Genomic DNA, 19828 nt, shown 5'->3' on the forward strand with positions numbered 1-19828 from the left:
TGCCAAAATGTCCCTGCGTCTCAGTTACAATAACAATGTTTCCTGGGCCCAAGCCCAGGCCTGAGAGCAACTCAGAGAACATTAAAGAATTTTTGTGTTGCTCTTAACATCCTCTTTGATTGAAAAGACAATTTTGGCATCTCCCAAAAGTAAAGTGGATGTCTCCAGTCTGCTTAAGGCTCCTGTTTGACTCCGACTGGAAATTAAAGGCTATTTCTGGATCCATTCTCTCTACACTGCTCTCTACTCTGTGGCTTCTCCATTTATTTTGGACCAAACAAAACTTGAGCTGGTGTCACAGGGATAATTCTACAGTGTTTGATGGAGCCTTGGGCCTTGGTTAACAGGATCTCTTTTATAGAGAAAGAGAAGAAGAAGTTCTTTCATCTTGGGATGAATGCTTCTAGCCCACCATAGAATATTAGAATATCTCAGTCAGAAGTGACCTTAGAAATTATATTGCCCACTCTCTTATTTTTACAGAAGAGAAATCCAAGGCCTAGAAGAGTGACCAAATTGGCTCAAGGTCAGAGGGTAAAAACAAAACTGGTTTAGAATTCCAATCTAGTGCTTTTTTCATTTGACACTCCCTGTTCTTTGAAATAAAGCTAACTTTCAATCCATTCAAAAGTTATTTTAAGTTATTTTAGGTGTGCAATACCTTTGATGCCTCTATTAGAAATAAAGCCTAGTTTTTTCCAATTTCATGCTGTGGTAGGGGGATCTAGGGCTCACCCACATCTGCTTTTCCTTTTCTTCTGGGTCAGATGAAATGAGTAGACTTCTCTGCCCCTTTGCAGTGGGGAAAGACCATATAAGTAGTTCTAACCATGCGCCTGGTAATTTATTCACTTCTGGGCCTAGGCATGGCATTCCCAGTGTGAGATCTCTAGCACTCCTTTCTGTAGCTGCTGCAACTGAGGAGGCCATTGGTCAAGCCACCGTACATCTGGGTCCTGAGTGACAATGAGGAACAGAGCCCTTTGATGACCTAGCTGATATACAGAACACATATGAGAAACATGTGTTGGGTTAAATTTCTGAGATCTGGTGGTTGTTTGTTATGGCATTATAAACCTAATCTGCTCAGGCTAACATGACAGGAGCAATGGCGTTTGTTCATTCATAGTCAGGTTTAAGCGATTACAGTAGTTCTTTCTCTGGAACCAAATTTTGATATAAATTATAGGATTGAATAAGCCTGAGGCACTTATTTTGTAATATTGTCTTTTAAGTATTTTAGTCAGCTTTTATTTATTTTTTATTTTTTAATTTTTTTTTTTTTTTTTGCCACTGGGACCAAAAGACCTGACAAGAACAATATAGAGGAGGAAAAGTTTACTTGGCACTCATGGTATCAGGGGTCTCAGTCCATACATAGATGGCTGACTCCATAATTCTGCATTCAAAGTGAGGCAGAACATTAAGGCAGACAGGTATGGTGGAGGAAAGCCGCTCAGCATGTGGCAATCAGGAAGCAGAGAGAACTCCACTTACTGGGGACAATATATAAACTCCAATGGTGCATCCGCAGTGCCCCATCTCTTCCAGCCACACCCTACCTGCCTACAGTTAACACCCAGCTAATCAATTTCAGTGGATTAATTCACTGATTCGGTTAAGGCTCTAATAACCCTATCATTTACCCTCTAAACCTTCTTGGATTGGTGCCTTACCTTAGATAGATTAGCTCATATCTAAACAATACTACTAGAGCTGGAAAGAGAATATTTATACACAGTTATAATGTGAAAAGTGCTGTTAAATAGTGACGACAATGTGTTATGGGATAGGGAGACGGGGATGATCTTCCTCTGGAGAAATCAGAGGTGAGCATCATTTGAGCTCCTCTCATTCTAGGCATTGAAGAAAGGGGATAGGTTGAATTTAGAACTTCAGAAAGAGAAGGAAGTTGTTCAATAACTGAATGGAAAGGGGATGAAATGGTCTCTCTTCTTCTTCTTTTATTATTTTTTTTTTACAAGTTTTGTTTTGAATTCTCTCGAGACTTTGGAATTTGAATTTGGAAACTACTTTGGAACTAAATCATAAGGCTCAGGCGTCTATTTTCTGAGAGTCTGGAAAAAGATGTCATTAGTTAGAGTTGCTTTGAAAAAGCTCTGGACCAACAGTCATACTTCCAGTGACTTTGTCATTTGGGCCAAGTCATTTAGTTTCTTTAAACCTCACTTTCAGTGTCTCTTCACAGGAGAAGTGGTCTGGATCAGTTTACCACTGCATTTCTAAAGTTTGTGCCACGGAACAATTGGTCTCCCAAGACACTTGATGGAAAAGGGTTCTGAAGGTGGGATCTTCTTTTTGGAAGGTGATATCTTTGGGAAACTCTGAGCCCTAGATGCCTCCGGCGTTCCCTTCTTGGAGATTCATAGTACACATTCACTTACTAAACACTCTTAAAAGTTCTACCACAAAGAAGCTTTTTTAGATTTATTTAACCCAGTATTTTCCAAATTTATTTGACTATAGATGACCCCCTCCCTCCCACAAGTACTTGTTACACTCCTTGAGAATGAGTGTTGTCTGAACCATGTTGGAAAACGCTAGTTATCTGCACGATTCTCTATCAGTGAAGATGTTCCCTCCTGATTTAGGACATCAGCAGTACCCATGTGGATTACTTAATATAGGAGCTTCTTAAAGGGACTTTTGGATGACAAGGTCATCCACTGCAAATGGACAAGCACTCTCTGAGTGTCTGTGACTTCCCTTGTTCAAAGCCATCAGGGCTTTCCCTCTCGACCTAGTGCCCGTGTAAGAAAACCTCAGACTGTCCACTTTGCTGACAGCATCAGCAAAATTATTTCCTCCTTAATATTTCTCCCAACTCTTCTGTGAAGAGCCCTGTGCAAATAATTATAGGTCAGACTAGTGACCCTTGTTTCACAGTCATAAAAAATACCCAAACCTCAGAGTGGGTTAGAAAAATAAATAAAATAAATCTTTTATACTTGATGTTTGTTCAATACTTTTCATAAAGTACTTTTCTTGTGGTAGCTTCACAACATTACGATGACAGGGGAGGTAGACAAACAATATTGTCCTTACTTGATGTGCAAATTCCCCCCAAATTTGTCCATAACTTACGTTTCTAACTCTCAGTTAAGTGCTCCATGCACTGTGTTATACTCCAAGAAGCCAAGAACTCAGCTAATAACAACTCATTTATAAGGTGCTCAATAATGTTGTTGAATGAATACAGGAGTCAGGTGGACTTGAAGAAAGAAAGACAAGAAGGAGAGAGAGAGAGAGAGAGAGAGAGAGAGAGAGAGAGAGAGAGAGAGAGAGAAAGTGCAACAATCTGTCATGGCTTCTGCCTATGGGGAGTCTGCAGTCCAATTTACATTTACATTTATCAAGTGCCTACTATGGACCAAAGGTATACAGAAATCAAAGGTAAGTACAAATCTTCTCGGAGGTTATTACTGAGTAAGGTAGAGACCAGCAAATAATATTCATGGCAGAGTCCTGTTCTAGGTATTTGATGTGTATGTTAGCTCTTTTGATTCTTATAACTTAAAGGGGTTAGGCATTATATTGGCCCCATTTGGCAGATAAGGAAACTGAAGCACAGAGGGCTAAGAAGATTATCCAAGGTCATGTAGCTTGTAAGCATTAAAACTAGAGTTTTAGTCCAGAGTTTTCATGTTTAGCACTATACTCTCCTGCTCCTCTATGTGAAAAATACAATACACACTAGTATGGCCCTATGTATAAACGTGGCTGTATGACCAATGTGATCCTGCAATCTGTACACGTGGAAAAATAAGATTATGTACCCCATTTGAATCAAATGTATGTTATGTCAAGATCATTATAATGTTTTGAGCAACTAATAAAATAAAATAAAATAAAAATATTATAAACATAAGGACAGGCTCCAAGCTGGAGCAGCTCACTGAGTAGGTGAGGAAGGTCTAGGAAGACTCCTTGGAGGTGGTGGCAGTTGAGCTGAGTCTTAAAAACTGGAAATGAATAGCAGGGCAGAGATTAAGATAGGAATTTCTAGATCAAGGAAGCAGGTGGCATCTTTGGGTCATTATAAGTGGCTTTGGAGGCAGACGCATGGGTATGGAGGAAAGTGGTTTAAAGAGGCTGGTGAGGCTAGCAAATGTCCTCTCCTTGGGGTTCATGTGACCCAAGCATCTGAGGTCTCTTCATATAGGCACTGGGTGGAGAAGAGAAGCGGATGGCTTTTAACAAGAAAAGCCACATACTCAGAGAGTCCACATCTATTTGGGAAGGATGGCTTTGTCATCAGAAAGTCCATTTAAGAACCTCTTGTAGTAAGTAATCCACATGGGAAGTGATGATGTCTGAGATAAGAAGGGACAGTAGAAATGAAAAGTGAGGATGGGTGAAACCTATAGAGGAAGTAAAGCCACAAGGCCAAGGAGATTCATTAGACAGTGGAGGCAGAGAATCAGAGCCAGCCAAAGGAAGAGTCATTAGAGAAAGGTTTCTCAAGGGAGGGATCATAGAAGTGAGATGCTGTGGGCAGGGCCAGGCATGTCCAGGAGGCAAGAGCCAGCTGTTGGAGGTTGGTTAAATAGAAACTCTGAGACCACTCTTTCCTGAAGCTTCGGTATAAGGGATGGAGTGAGAGCTAGAAGATCCCTCAGGGTTCGAGGAAGGTAATTTAGTGTTGGAACAAGGCTTGAATGTGTGTATAAATTCTAAGCAAAAAAGCCAGTTGGAAGAGGGCTTAAAAGTTGCAAAAGAGCGAAGAGGACTGTAATGGTTAATTTGAATTGTCAACTTGATTAGATTAACAGATACCAAGGATTAAGGGAATTTGGGGTGTGTCAGTGAAAGTGGGTCTAGGAATGATTGGCATGTGAGATAGCCAACTGAAATGGAGACCCTCCTTAAGTGTGGGCAGCACCCACCAATAAGGATGATGGCTTGGATGGAATAAAAGTTGGAAGAACAAAGAAGCAGCAGCAGATATAAACTGGATTATTCTTGAAGGGGTTCTTCATTGCTGCTGCAATGGTCTGAGGATAGCAGACTTTCTCTTCTTCACTTTTCCAAAGTGGACTCTGACAGTGATTCTCTAGAAGCCTTTGGTCTCAGACTAGAATAGCACATTGATCTCTCTTGTTCTGGGGCTTCAGCCTCTTGGACTGTGCAGCTACTGGTTCTCCCAGCTCTCCAGCCTGCAGACAGCCATTGTGGACTATCCAGCTTCTGGTCCTGCAAAACCGACCTAATAAATCCCCTTTTTAAAATTATACTTCCTGTTAATTCTGTTCTTTTAGAGAACCCTGACTAATACAGGGATGTTCCATGAAAGAAAAGCAGTACAGATGAAAAAAAAAAATTGGCAAATAAACCAAACAACCACATCAGTGGCAGAGGCCATGATGTAGTTGATACCACAGATTCTTGGGAGAAGTAGGGAAAATTTCTTTCTTTGGGGTTCAAACTCAGCATTGGGAATAAGTTTGGATCTTGAGAGTATTTCACTAAAGATTTAGGTCTGTCCTACATACTTGCAAAACACCCACTGATTTAGGTCAAGGACAAAGTACTTAATCCTCAATTATCTGGACATACCAATTAAAAGGTTTTTTTTTTTTTAATTTAATGGGTTTCATTGCTCAAATTAAATAAGTTCTCTTTTCCCACCTCATTGATTCATTTATCATGCGCATTGATCCTGCTTCTGTGGTCTGGAAACTCCAAGTTAGTAAATCAGTGTAGAATCCTGAATTCTCCATGGGAGATGGTATGTTAGGCAATGTTCTGGTCACTCCTGTCTTTGTGCAAGTAAAACGCATTTGTGCTCCTGTTCACAGGCAATTCAACTAAGCTTGAAAGAGACAAGGAAACTTGCCCAAGAAAAGAGAGTTATCTTGTTGTTAATATGTTAAACAAGGATCTCAGAGCACAAAACAAAACTACCCATTTCAGGATGGTAAATAAGAATTCTGAAACAGAAAATAGCTAGTTAGTGCTACACAACAGGAAAAAACACATGGACCAGAGAGGCAAATTCTCAGGGTGTTTGTTGTGCTTGCAACACTATTACAAGGAGTTTCTTCCAAGTTGTTCTACAGTGGCCCTCTGAGCCCCTCTCCTCTTACCCTTAACTGATTGGGCAAGAAGCAGACACATTTCCGAAGCACAGACAGGCTACAGGCTGCTGCAAAATCCTGTGCAAACACAGACTTCAAGGACCAATGGACTGACGAGATTCCCCTTCTTTGAACTTTGAACTGAAGGTGGGGGAAACTGTGATTAGTGGTAATGATAGACAGAGCCTGGAGAGGGGAAGACAAAACCTTATAACACTAACAACAGAGCTGTGGGGTGAGGTTCACTGTGACCCTGGCACAAATATTGATTTGGATTCAGAGCAAGCTCTGAAACCCTACTAGAGTCCCAAGCTCTGTGAAGCCCCATTGCTCGGGAATTTTAGTGCTGATGCTGTCCCTGGGTCAGCAGAAGAATAAGCATAAGGCTGTGATTCCAACCAACCAATCAAATCAAACAAACAAAAAAACCCCACAATACAACACAACAAAATCTTTATAACTTTCTTTAAGAGTCTCTTTTGCTTGCAACCAAATGTTTCTGGCATGGCAACCTACTCTAGAACCCCTATACCAGATCCAGCCCCCACACATCACTTTCCTGAAACAAGGACAGAGTGTCCCCAACAAAATCTCCAGGCCCTAGTTCAAAAAGAAGCTTCTGTCAAAGGAATGCTCTGAGAAGGAAGGAAGCCTGCTTGATCTGTGGTTGGTCTCTGTGCTTTCAGTACAGATGACACAACAGAGGTTAGGGGTAAAGGCAGTGTCTGTGGAGGACAAGGTAAGAGGCAGCATAAGGCCAGGAGGATTCTAGATAAAGCTTCTAGTAACACACATAACCTTTTTTCTTTGATCCTGGATTCACAGAGGTAAGAAAGACCTGTTTCTTGTTCTCAAGAAGCTCACAGTGTAGTCTAAGAACAAATCTATAAGCAAATGTACATCATTCAAGGTAATAAAGATCCAGGTGATCTGGAGCCATATTGATGGGAGGACAGAGAAGACCATTCCTGATAGATGAGGGCGTATGAAGCCCTAGGGGTGAGGAAGCATGGCAATTTTGGCAAACAGCACCCAATGTGCTATGGAAAGGCATAGAAAGAGGGATCAGAGGAGTGGCAGAGATGAGTGGGGTGGGGTTAGATCACAAGAGGGCCACAATAGAAGTTCCCAAGTTCCCAACTTTGCTTTCTTAATGTGTCAGTTCTTTTTATCACAGTGCCCCGAGGCCAACAGAAATATTTAACAGTTCCATTTATTGAGGAGTTGGTTCCAAAGAGCTTAATAGGTATTTCTAACTAATAATTATAGTCTTTGGGGAACATGTACATAAATTGAAGGAAAAAACCAATATTATTATTATTCTATTTTTAATTAATCACAATTACTGGTGGCACAAGTCTGTAAGCCTAGAGACTCAGGAGGTTAAGGAAGGAGGATCAAAAGTTCAAGGCCAGCATTAGCAACTTCCCACGACTGACAATCTCAAAATAAAAAATAAAGAGGGCAGGGATGTAAAGCTTAGCAGTAAAGCGCCCCTGGGTTCAATTCTCAGTATGTCCCCCTCCCCCGAATCACAATTACTAACAGAGTGTGTAAATTGTGATGTACACATAAATTATCAAATTTTAAATAAGATTGGATACTGCCACACTCTTTTTCTGTCCTTCACTGACTCTTGGCTGACACTTCTTTTCTGTCATAGTCTTATAACTTGAATTTGGAATGCCCCCCCAAAAGCTTATGTGTGGGAGACTTGGTCCCTAATGCAGCAATGTCTGAGTTATCATGTCCTGGAGCTTTGGGGGAAGTAAATTGAATTACAAGAACTGCAATCTCATCAGTGGATTAATCCACTGATGGATTAATAATTTGAATGAATTATTGGGAAGTAGTAGAAAGTATCTGGAGGTGGGGCATAAATGGAAATAGATCACTGGTGGTGTACCCTTGGGGACATCCCTGGTCCATTCCTCTTTCCCTCTCTCTCTCTCTTTCTTGGGTGCCATGAGCTGGGCAGGTTTCCTCCACTGTATCTTTCCACTATGATGTTCTGCCTCACTTCAGATGCAGAGCGGTGGAGTCAATGACCCTGAACTAAAATCTCTGAAACCATGATTCAAAATATACCACTTTTCTAGTTGTTTATGTCAGATATTTGTTACAGAAAGGAAAAGCTGACTAACACATAGCTATCTTCAAAACCTCAACTTTATAAAAATGCAATTGCATCAAAAGAAATACAGTTGAGTCAATGCTGAACTCTGAGATACCTCAGGTTAGTAGCCCAAGTGGTAGCCCTCCATGGAAAATATTGCTGCATTTGGGCTGGGATTGTGGCTCAGTGGTAGAGTGCTTACCTCGCATGTATGAGCACTGGGTTCAATCCTCAGCACCACCTAAAATAAATAAATAAAAATAAAGGTATTGTGTTCATCTACAACTAAATTTAAAAAAAAAATATTGCTGCATTTTCCTTAAAAATGTAAAATATCTTAGGTGTTCCTGTGAATCTCTTAAAAAGCTCTGATGTACTTCAGAGTCTAACTTGGGAAATGAGGCCACATTGTACCTCATAGTCTCTAGAAGAGATACAACAATAAAACCACAAAACTCACAACTTGGAATTAATAACTGGGGCTACAAAGCAATTGTTTACATTGTTAGTGGAAGACAGAGAAGATTCTGGAACATATGCAAAACAGATGGAGAAATGAAATGCTCAAAGGAAAAGATTACAGCAAAGGACATATCATATGCTTGAGAGATTATTTTAATTCTTTGTAAATAGTTTTGGTTTCTGTTACCTATTAATAACCCTTAGCCTTGGTGGGAGGAGTCATCTCTGGTTAGTCAAATCACCCAGGCATGTGGATGGTGAAGTTGACCTTGGTTAGCCATTACAATTATCTTTTTGTTGTTGTTATTGTTGGTGTGTGTGTGTGTGTGTGTGTGTGTGTGTGTGTGTGTAGGTGTGTACACATGCATTTCCTTTGTTAATTTTGGCCAAGCATAAAACATTTTGAAGTAATTGCTGTAGACTCTTGCACTCTTAAATGCCAACCCCCAGTTTTCAGTAAATTCTTAGGAGAATTCTAGGATTTCCAAAGGTCTGTAGCGGCAACAAATGTCAAAGGAGAGAGAAGAAATGAAAAAAGAGAAAAAGTCAGCAGGCAGTAAAGACATAACTTACCCAGAATGGAAAGACCCCCTCAGTGGCAGAGAGAAAGGAGAGAGCAACTGACCTTTATTCGTGGGAGACCAGATAGAGTAAAAGGAGCTGGTGCCATGAAAAGAAAGGAGAATGAGAACCTAGAGAGAAGGGAGCAATTTCCTGTCACTCAGATGGTGGTGACATTATCGAGTCCCTGCCCATGTTGCCTCTGACAGGAATTGTCTCTGTGGGCCTCCTGAGGACTGGGTAGGGACACACTCTATGACGAGCAGGCAGCTGGCTGCATGGTGTGATTAAAAAAGCCACAGAAACTCCCCAGCCCTGGGCCAAAAATAAACTCCCTACAAGCCTGTCCCCAAGCCTGAAATGCTTACCACTGTCTTGGTGTTTTTGAATTGGGGCACTGTGTCTCCAGGGTTCCTTTGTTAAAATAGAAAGGTGTTATTTTGGAAGGATAATGTGTTAGCCCACCAGTATTTGTCCAAACTTAGTTGGGATTGGCTGCTTGTTAGCTAGTAAAATTGGATTATTATCTAATAATGCATTCTTCTGTATCTAATATTATCTATTGCTGCATAATTAATTCTCCCTAAACTCAGTGTATTAAGACGATAAACATTTATTGGTTAGGAATTTGAGAGGAGTTTAGCTGGTGGTTCTGGCTTAGGGTCTCTCATGAGGATATGTTTTAGATGTCAGCCAGGATTGCAATCATCTGAAAGCTTGGAGAGGCCTGGTGAGTCTGATTCCAAGATGGTGCCATGGATGGCTCTAGGGAGGAGCCTCAGTTCCTTGCCACATGTCTCTCCACTGGGCTGTCTGGGTGTCCTCCCATCATGGCTGCTACCTTCCTTCTAGAGGGAGTCATCCAAGGGAGAGAAGCAAGAAATAAGGTGTAATGCCTTTTATGACCTTTGATTGAAAGTCATACTCTCTCACTCCTAGCATATGCAATTTGTTAGGACCAAGTCACAAAGTCTAGCCTAAACTCAAAGTGAGGACAATTAAACTTCATGGGTGTATCTAAAACTCAACTGTAGCTAATCACTGAAGAGCCATGGAAAGATGGGAAATGAGAAAATAGGAATTTTTGCTTCTTAACAGTTTTATTGAAGTATAATTGGCATACTACTCAACACATTGATTTAAGGTATACAGCCGAGTGGTTTTTAATATCTTCACAGTATTGCACAATTATCACCACTATATAATTTAGAACATTTTCAGCATTTCCAAAATAAACCCTATAGTGGTCACATCCCATTTCCCTATCTTTAGCCACTAACCTGTCTTTGGAATAGGTAACTTTTGAGAGAAAGTTACTAAAGAAGAATGGATAAGCATGGATTTCTAACCTGGTTGTCTGTCTTGCTAAGGCTGATCAGTGGAGAGTAGACAGAGGGACACCCATGTGAGACAGCAAGGGAGCCAGTGCTAGGCCCACCTGCATGCTATAAAGTGTCAGTCAGAAATTACCATGGAATGTCTCACCATCAGTAGCCAGAATCCAGACCCTACTTAGGGGTTGCTGGTGTTCTTTAGTGGGGTCTCTGAGTAGTCACACAAAGTCCCTGAGGCCAGCAAACCTAAAGATACTAGTGCCTGTGAGTGGGAATAAGGACACAAGTGGAGTGCTAAGATTGAGGAGTGCTGGATCCAGAATCAGATGCACCAGTGTTGGGCTCCCAGTTCTGCTACTGACTCACTTGCATCTTTGGTCAAGTTGCATAACTTTACATTGAGGCTTCCTCTGAGAATGGTATAAATTTTCCCTTTGGTTTTTCCCCTTGCAGAACGGTCCTAGAGACTTTGGGAATACCAAATTGGCAGTGCTGCTGTGAGAATGAGAAACATATGGAATATCCTTAACTTGTGTGGGTTTTTTTTTTCCTTCTTCAATAGAGAATAGTTACTACTGCTATTATTTACAAGGTAGCCTGAAAACACATTGGATTTAGGCTGGAAGCCTGTCAGTTTCTTCTGGGACATTTGGGAATGGAGCCCTGCTTGGCTTTCTATGACTGGAGACACCCCAGGCCTTCTCTTGCCTCCCAAACAGCTCCAGTTTTTCTTTAGAATGAGGGGTGAACTTGAAGAGCTGTTTCACTATCATTGCACTGAGAAGTACAGGGAGAACATAGATATATGGCTCTATTCTTTCATATGTTTATAAGAATGTTGATTTCTTCCATTTCAAATGTACATTATTTTACACACTCACACATGCACGTACACACACACATGCACGTGTACCAGTGCACTACTTTGTGATGTTAGCAGGGGGGAAACACTGTACAATGCACACAAACAGCTTGGCCTGGCTGCAGAGGCAGTGTGGAAGGGTGAGGCTGGCTCTCCTCCTGCCTCTGACCTCCTTCAGACTCATGTTCCAGATCCCTGTACAGACAAGAGTAGCATTGCATTGGTCCACAGCCTCCCAGCTTGGTGCCACCAGCCCCAGACAAGACTCATGGTAGAGGAAAGATCAGGGAGATGAACTCTGGTTTGAAAGAAGAGAAAACCACCATCCCTTGAATGACCTTCCTCCTGCAGACTGTCATTTCCCTAGCACTGGGCAGACAGAGTGTACATCCTTCCTTCCATGCATGAGGTTGGGGGCAGGGCGCCAGCTCTATAGGTACCCCTTAAGTAGGTCATTTTTCCTTCCCCCCATTGTTCTGAGCATCCTATCCAACGAGCATGTATCTGTTATTTCCTTCATAGCACTATATCTCAAAATTTCTTGCTTGCTTATTTGTTTATTTATTCTCCTGCAGCCTAAGAATATAAACTCCATGGGGTGAGGAAAGTTGCCATCTCTATATCCAGCATCCCAGTTCCTGGAACTCTGCGGTGCACAGCGTGCATTTGGCAAATATTCATTGAGAGAATGAAGATGGGGGGATTTAAATGCATATTGTTAAGTGAAAAGACTGCACGCTGTTTGGTTCCAACTGTATAACAGCCAGAAAAAGGCAGAACCTCTGAGACAGTGAAAAGATCAGTGGTTGTGGGCTGGGCTGTCACTCATGACAGAGCACTTGCCTGGCATGTGCAAGACCCTGGGTTCAATACCCAGAACCTTTCCCCCACCAAAACATAAATAAATAAACAAACAAAATAAGGAAAGGAAGATATAAGTGGTTTCCATGCACTGGGGAGAGGGAGGAATAAATATGTAGAGCATAGAGGATTTTTTTAGGGCAATAAACCTATTCTGGAGGATTGTTGAGAGATACAAATGTCATTTTGCGTTGGTTCAAATACATATACTGTATAGCACCTAGAATGACTCCTAATGTAAACTATGGACTTTTTGTGGTAATGATGTGTCAATGTAGGTTTGTCTTGTTACAAATACACCACTCTGCTGTGGGGATATTGGTGGTGGTAGAGACTGTGCGTATGTAGGAACAGGGGGTAGATGAAAAAAATCTAAGCACCTTTTGCTCCATTTTTGGTGAACTTAAAACTGTTCCAAACAATAAAGTCTATTAAAATAAATAATATAACAATAGAGGGGAATAAATTCTTATATGTTTGCTTATATTAAATATTATTAAATATTTCTGACAGAATACATAAGAAATTAGCTACCTTAGTTGTTTCCAGTGAAGGAAATAGGCTCCTAGAGTCAGGATGAGAGGAAAACTTTTCACTACCTACCTCTGTGTTCCTTTTCATTGTTGTACCATGTGAACGCATGAACTATTCAGAAAAATGGCTCCTGGAAACCATGACCACACTCATAGTGTGCTTTTGTTAAATTTCACTGATGCAGGTAAACTCTGAATACCTGGGTGGGTGTCCTGTGCCTTCCTACCACACAATGGTAGGTCAGTGGGATCCAATCAGCTCCCAGACACACCCACAGATGTGGGTCCTTGCAGGAAGTGTGGCTTCTATCTTGCAAGACGGTGTTTCCTGGAGACCACCAGTCTCCATGCTCTGGCTCTTGCTTTCCCTCCAGTCCTATAAATAAAGAGTGAGCCTGGACAAACACCTGGGCAGCAGCTGCTTTCCTTGAGCACATTCTCAAAAAGAAAGCTTTTTCAATATTTCTTTTTGACAGGTAATTTGTCAATAGGTAATTGTTAGGATCAGGATGAAAAAAAAAATCTTGGCAAGACCTTGTGACATCAGATACAGCTGGCAAAGGAAACTGCTGCTAATCTCTCTCAGTCTAACTAGATGCCTAGCCTGCAACATCCTCATGTCCTCTCTGCTCCCTGTAATGGTGTCCTCCTTTCTCCCTGCCCCTGATATCAGAACCTGCCCTTTACTCTGCTTGGCTTCCTCCACCAGCATCTTTTCTCTTTGAGAACAATATGATGGGAATTACCCACACTTGACTTAAGATCTCTTTCCCCCACCATCTCCTCTAGATAACAGGAAACCTTCTATCTTCTCCTGAATTATAAAGCCACACAGCTTACCCAGGACTTTCAGAATTGATTTCCTCTTTACTAGAACACCTTCTTCCCAGTAAGAGCATGCTAGTAGTCCCCTCACTTCCACTCAAGGTCTCTGCACATCTCCCAGAGGTTCCTTAATCCACCACTGCTGTTTTAGTACTTTTTTTTTCTGCTGTGACTAAAATATCTGACCAGAACAATTGTAAAGGAGAAAAGTTTATTTGAGGGCTCAGAGTTTCAGGGGTCTTAGTTCATAGAAGGCTGGCTCCATTCCTTGGGGCTCAAGGTGAGGCAGAACATCAAGGCAGAAGAGTGTGGCAGAGGAAAGCAGCTCACATGATGATCAGAAAGCAGAGATGGGGGAGGGAGAGGGAGGGGGAGAGGGGGCAAGAAGGAAACGGGGTGGAGGGGAGAGACTGACTCCACTTTCCAGCTACTAAATATATACCCCATCGCCATGACCCCAATGAAGCACTTCCTCCAGCCACATCCCATATACCTCCAGTCACCACTCAGTTAATCCCATCAGGGACTAATTGAGTGGCCACTAAGCAAAACACAGGTGCCCAAAATATGTACCATTCTCAAAGAAGTATAGATTCCAATAAGGGAGGCATCCATCATACTTAAAAAAAAAAACAAAACAAAACAAACATAATAACAGTGCAACGGCAGCAGAACCACGAGTATGCCACTAATTACAGATAGAGAAGCAGATGGCCTCATCCTCGTGGAATATTCAAGGAGAAACTCTGCAGAAAGAGGTTAAGTGACGGCTCTGATAGGCCCATGGCAGATGGAAGAAAGGCAGGCTTTGTCTCCCGTCTCATTTCTCCTCCCTTCTCTTTCACGGCTAGAGAAGTGCTCTGTCATTAGCGTGTCATTGGTGTGTCAGTGAGGCAGCTGTAAACAAAGGGAAAGGCCCCCATCTTTCAGCAACTTGAAATACTGGGAGGAGGAAAGAAATTGAATGCTAGAAATGAATTGCTTCCTTACAGTATTTCTTCTCCCTTCCTGTTTGGAAGCCTCCCACTTGGGGCTCTCTGCAGTTGTTTCTGTCCCTCTAGACAAGATGGGGGGAATGGTGTGTGTGTGTGTGTGTGTGTGTGTGTGTGTGTGTGTGTACGTGCATGTAGTGTTTGCCCACATGTCTCTTTCACCTTGATTATTGTGGCAGGCAGAATGGTGTTCTCCCAAAAATGTCACTGTCCTCGTCCCCAGCAACTTGTGAATATCTGAGTCATTGTCAAGAGGGAACTAAAGGAGCAGATGGAATTACAGTTGTTCACGAATTGACTTTAAGGAAAAGAGGTGATCCTGGGTGATCAGGGTGTACCTGATATGATTTGGGGGTCAGTGTCACAATGATGTGACGTGAGAAAGACTCAGTCAGCCACTGTTGGCATAAAGATGAGAGGAGCATGAGCAGAGGACTGTGAGTGGCCTCTAGAGGCTGGGAAAGGCTGGAAAAATTCTTCCATAGGGCCCCTAGGAAGAATGCAGCCCTGCTGACATCTTGATATCAACCCAGTGAGACCCATCTCAGACTCCCAAACTTCAGAACTCTAAGATCATCCACTTGGGTTGTTTTCCACCATCAAGTTTGTGATGCATTGGTACAGATGCAACAGGATTGAACAGAGGTAGAAATGGGTCACGCTTGACTCAGACAAGTCAGAGCAGCCTACAGAGCTTTCCTGAAGGGGGTCAGCTCCTTCATCATCATTGCCCACAAACAAAGGTAGATGCCACCCACTGGCTCTGAGATGAGGCTGCAGGGAGTTCTGAGAAGGAACCTCTGGTCTTTGGTTCCCAGTGTCTTGGGAAAAGAGGAAATGGCACCAAATCCTCTGAAGAGGAGGTGAGAGGAGCATTTGCTTAGAGATCCAGGAATTCAGTGTTAGAGTTGGTAGTGGTGAGAAAGAGTTGCTTGACTTTGGGTGACAGGAGTAGAAGTGTGGAAGCATCTGGAGATCTGGAGAGGTGAAATCCGGGGGGAGATCACTGCCTCCTTAGGGCCTCAGGAGGCTGGTGTGCCTGGATTGGGGGTGGGAGGCATTATCCACGTGTTAAAAAGGACACCCAGGTTGGAGGGATTCTCTAACACACAGAGAGAGTCTCTCCTGAAACTAAATCTCTTGCAAATCACAAAACTAAGCCCTGTGAATTCATCAAAAAGGGGTAAGTAATGACCACTGAATGGTGTGACAAGTACAACTTTAAAAAATTGAGCAGAAACTCATTACTAATTCATTCCTAGAATCAGCTTTTTAAAATTCCTCTCTCCGATGCTCGATGCTCGTGAGCTACAGAATTGGACTTCACAAGCTGTTTAATTTTGACCCCATAGGAGAGGCGACACACTGAGTCCAAGCCTGCTTTCATACCCCAACCTCCCCCGCAGAGTTCATCTTCTTTCCTCTGGAAAACAGTGGGATGCGCAGGAGAGGAGGAAGGGCCAGTATCTAGTGAAACTCACACAGGCTCATCCTGCTTACCGAGGTGTCCCCTGCTTACCGACACGGGAAATCTTAACTGAAAAGGGGCGTGGCCCAAGGTGGGGCTGGATGCAGGTGAGTCACCACGGAGGCAATTCTATGGCATGCAATTTGTCATTCAGCTGGAACCCAGTCCTTAACCTGGAACTTCTGGAAAAAGAGATCAGTTCTATTCACCTTTTCAATCCACCCCGGTCCTCTACCCCAAGTACCAAGAAGTGTCTTGGGAACAGAACGATGTCCTATTAAGCCCTTGCTGAATTGCTTGGGATGGAAAGGGCACCCAAGGTCCTCTTGTCCTCCCAGCAGCGAAACAAGATCTTATTTCCAGCAGACTCCAACTTCTCAGGAGTTTGAATGAGACCATGCAGCATTAGTATAGATTGGAGCCAATACCATTAAATGAATGATTTCAGTTTGGACATCATGGAATGGCTAATGGCCTTTGGGATATAATTTGTTTCCTTAGCAAAGCACACTTAAGATAACTGAAATTGTCTCCTATCCCAGCCACAAACTTCCAGTGTATCTCCCTTTCCCTACATACCTACTAAATGACACACACCTCTGCACACACCAGATTGTTTTTGTTGTTCTTCTGTTTGCAATGTCCTACCTGCATATACGTCTCGGCTTATCTGGAGAATTCTCATTCATTTATGAACACCGTATATATGTGCCACCTCTACTGGTGGACTATTCCTGATGCCCCAGGCTGAGTTAGAGGCCTCATTCCCATACCCTCTCTGGTGGGCATTACCTGTTTATGTGACCATATATCTTTTTATCATTATGACCAGGCAAAGTGCCTGGCATATCGTAAATTCCCACCAAATGTCTATTAGATGACTGCTATTGACAACCATCAACAGCTCCTGTTTATTGGGAATATTTCACTATGTATTGTGCACTGAGATTCATGAGTATACCCTTCATTTAGTCCTGTAAGATAGATTTCTTTCTCCCATTTTATGGATTCAGAAACTGAGACCTGGGAACCATCTGCCTCAGATTACCCAGGAAGCTAATGGAGGAGCTGACCTTCAAATCCAGAGCTTTATGAGCTTCTCTGTGAGGTCTTTAAGGAGCTTAAAAAGGTTGTGAACTACTGCTTGGGTTTGAAATAGAAAAAAATTGGAGAGATGGGTTACAGTGTGTTTTCCTACTCACCTTCCAATCACATTATTTGTCAAATAAGCCTGGGCTTCCTAGCAAAATAAGCAGAGTTTATTTTTTGGCTCCGCCAGTGTTGGGTTGGACCATGTGACTTATGTTGCCTAAAGGAATTTGAGTGGATGTGAAGCAAGCAGTCTGTCAACCTATCAGGGGCATTGGGTTTGCTCTTTCCCCACAGGAAAAGTAGGTGTCAGGATACTACTGACTGAGAGACAGTAGAGTAGACCTAGTCCCCACCCACAGATTGAATGCTCACCTACATGAGGTCAACCTTTATCAGTCAGACAAAAAATAAATACTTTTGTTAAGTTGTTGACTTTTGGGATTATTACTTATGCAGCATATTTTGAGCAATAGCCAATGAATATAGTTTAGAAAGCAATGTTAGGAAACACAAAATATAATACTATAATAACAGTCTGTTCCTTCTAGTGAGGGCTTTTAGAAAGATCTTTATCTTTTAGATAAAAAGAAGAAAGCATTTGTGGATGATAACTGGGGAAAACTGGATTTTTTTTTTTTTCCTGAGTAGTTCACCAGTCATCTTTCTGGAATTTCTTCTTGCAAAGACTCAGGTGTTCTCAAAGAATAAGCTACAGGTTCTTTAAAAAGTCCCTTAAAGCCCTGAAGATTTTGTTGGCTGATAATGATTTAGAAAAGGAGCTTAAGAGTTTTTGAAGTTACAAATACATAATTAAAAAAAAATTAAACTGGTAGCTTTTTGATTAAGTGGTAAATAATGCCGGTTACTTCCTGGCAAGACTGCTCTTGAGAATAACTGTACCACTCCATGGTTAAGGTAGGACTATATGTTAGAGGCTGTTTTAGTCTCCCTTTTTCCTGCTATAACCAAAAGGCCTGACAGGAACAATTTTAGAGTAGGAAAGGTTTATTTGGCACTCACAGTTTTAGAGGTCTCAGTCCATAGATGGCTGACACCATTGCCTCGGCCTGAGGTGAGGCAGAACATCATGGTAGACGAGTGTGATGGAGTAAAGCATCTTGGGATCTTGCACCAGGAAGCAGAAAGAGAGTTACTCAACATGTACAAAATACATATCCCAAAGGCATGACCCCAGGGACCCACCTCCTCTAGTCACACATTCCTGCCTACAGTAGACACCTAGTTATCCCTATCAGAAGATTAATTCACGGATTAAGTTAAGATTCTCATACCCAATCATTTCACCTCTAGACTTTCTTACGTTGTGTTACACATAAACTTTTGGGGGACACCTCAAATCTAAACCATAACAGAGGCCAAAGGAAAGAAAGCATTTGGATTCAGAAGCAATATGTGCACACAGATTTAGAATATGAAAACTTTCAGTATTTGTATCACTTATACACACTTCCAAAGTTACATCTTCTAGAAGGTTCTTGCTAAATCCTAGATACAAAGAGCCCTTTTTTTGGCTTCCTGGGATGAGGTGTCAATCATAGGTGGTGAGGGTCATTCCAGGTTTGTCTTTTTGCAGCTCACTCTTGGCTTCTTCCAGAGCTGTGTCAGCCTCCTCCTCAGACTCCAGGAGGGAGAATGAATATTTGTGGTCAACCAGGGCAGGCTACTGAAGTATGTGTTATGTAATAAATCATCTCACCACTACTAATTCTTTAGATAATAACTTTCATGTTGATGAACTCATTAGGGGTAGAGATGGAGCTTATCTGCACTTCAGAAGCCCTTCTTTCTCGACTCCACTTTTTTCTTTAATTAATTAGACAAATTGTCTTTCCTCCTGGCCCCCAAGTATAGCCAGCGAAAAATTAAAGGGAATTGTTAAGATTTGTAACAACACAGTCTGACCTACTTTAGAGTGAGCATTTTCTGGGGAGAAAAGGAGTCCAGATTTCAACTGTTTATTTCTAAATCCTCTCTCTCTGAGTTAAGTAGGGCCAAAAATGGACATTGTTTCATTGAAACTTAGAGGATTTCATTTTCTGTGGCTGATGGTGGATTAATAAGCTTGATTCTCACACTGTTGAAGACTAATATGTAAAGGAAGTGCTTCTGTAGTTGGGTCAAAAGAGCAGTGTTGATTTTAGCTTCATTTAAAAAAAATCAAAACTTAGGGTAATATTTTGCTAATGCAGATCAAATTGAAAGGATAAATGTTTAACTGTTTCTGAGAGTCTTAAAAATGGAGGGTAGAACTTTTGGGCTGGGGATGTGGCTCAAGCGATAACGCGTTCGCCTGGCATGTGCGGAGTGCTGGGTTCCATCCTCAGCACCACATTAAAAAAAAAAAAAGATGTGTGCACCGAAAACTTAAAAAAAATATTAAAAAAATTCTCTCTCCTTCTCTTTAAAAAACATAGCTGTTCAAAACAAGCAATAATGTGCTGGAGATGTGGCTCAAGCCGTAGCGCGCTCGCCTGGCATGCGTGCGGCCCGGGTTCGATCCTCAGCACCATATACAAACAAAGATGTTGTGTCCACCGAGCACTAAAAAAATAAATATTAAAATTCTCTCTCTCTCTCTTAAAAAAAAAAAACAAGCAATAAAA

The sequence above is a fragment of the Urocitellus parryii genome, chromosome 1, assembly GCF_045843805.1.
Source record: "Urocitellus parryii isolate mUroPar1 chromosome 1, mUroPar1.hap1, whole genome shotgun sequence".
In the NCBI taxonomy this organism is placed as follows: Eukaryota; Metazoa; Chordata; class Mammalia; order Rodentia; family Sciuridae; genus Urocitellus; species Urocitellus parryii.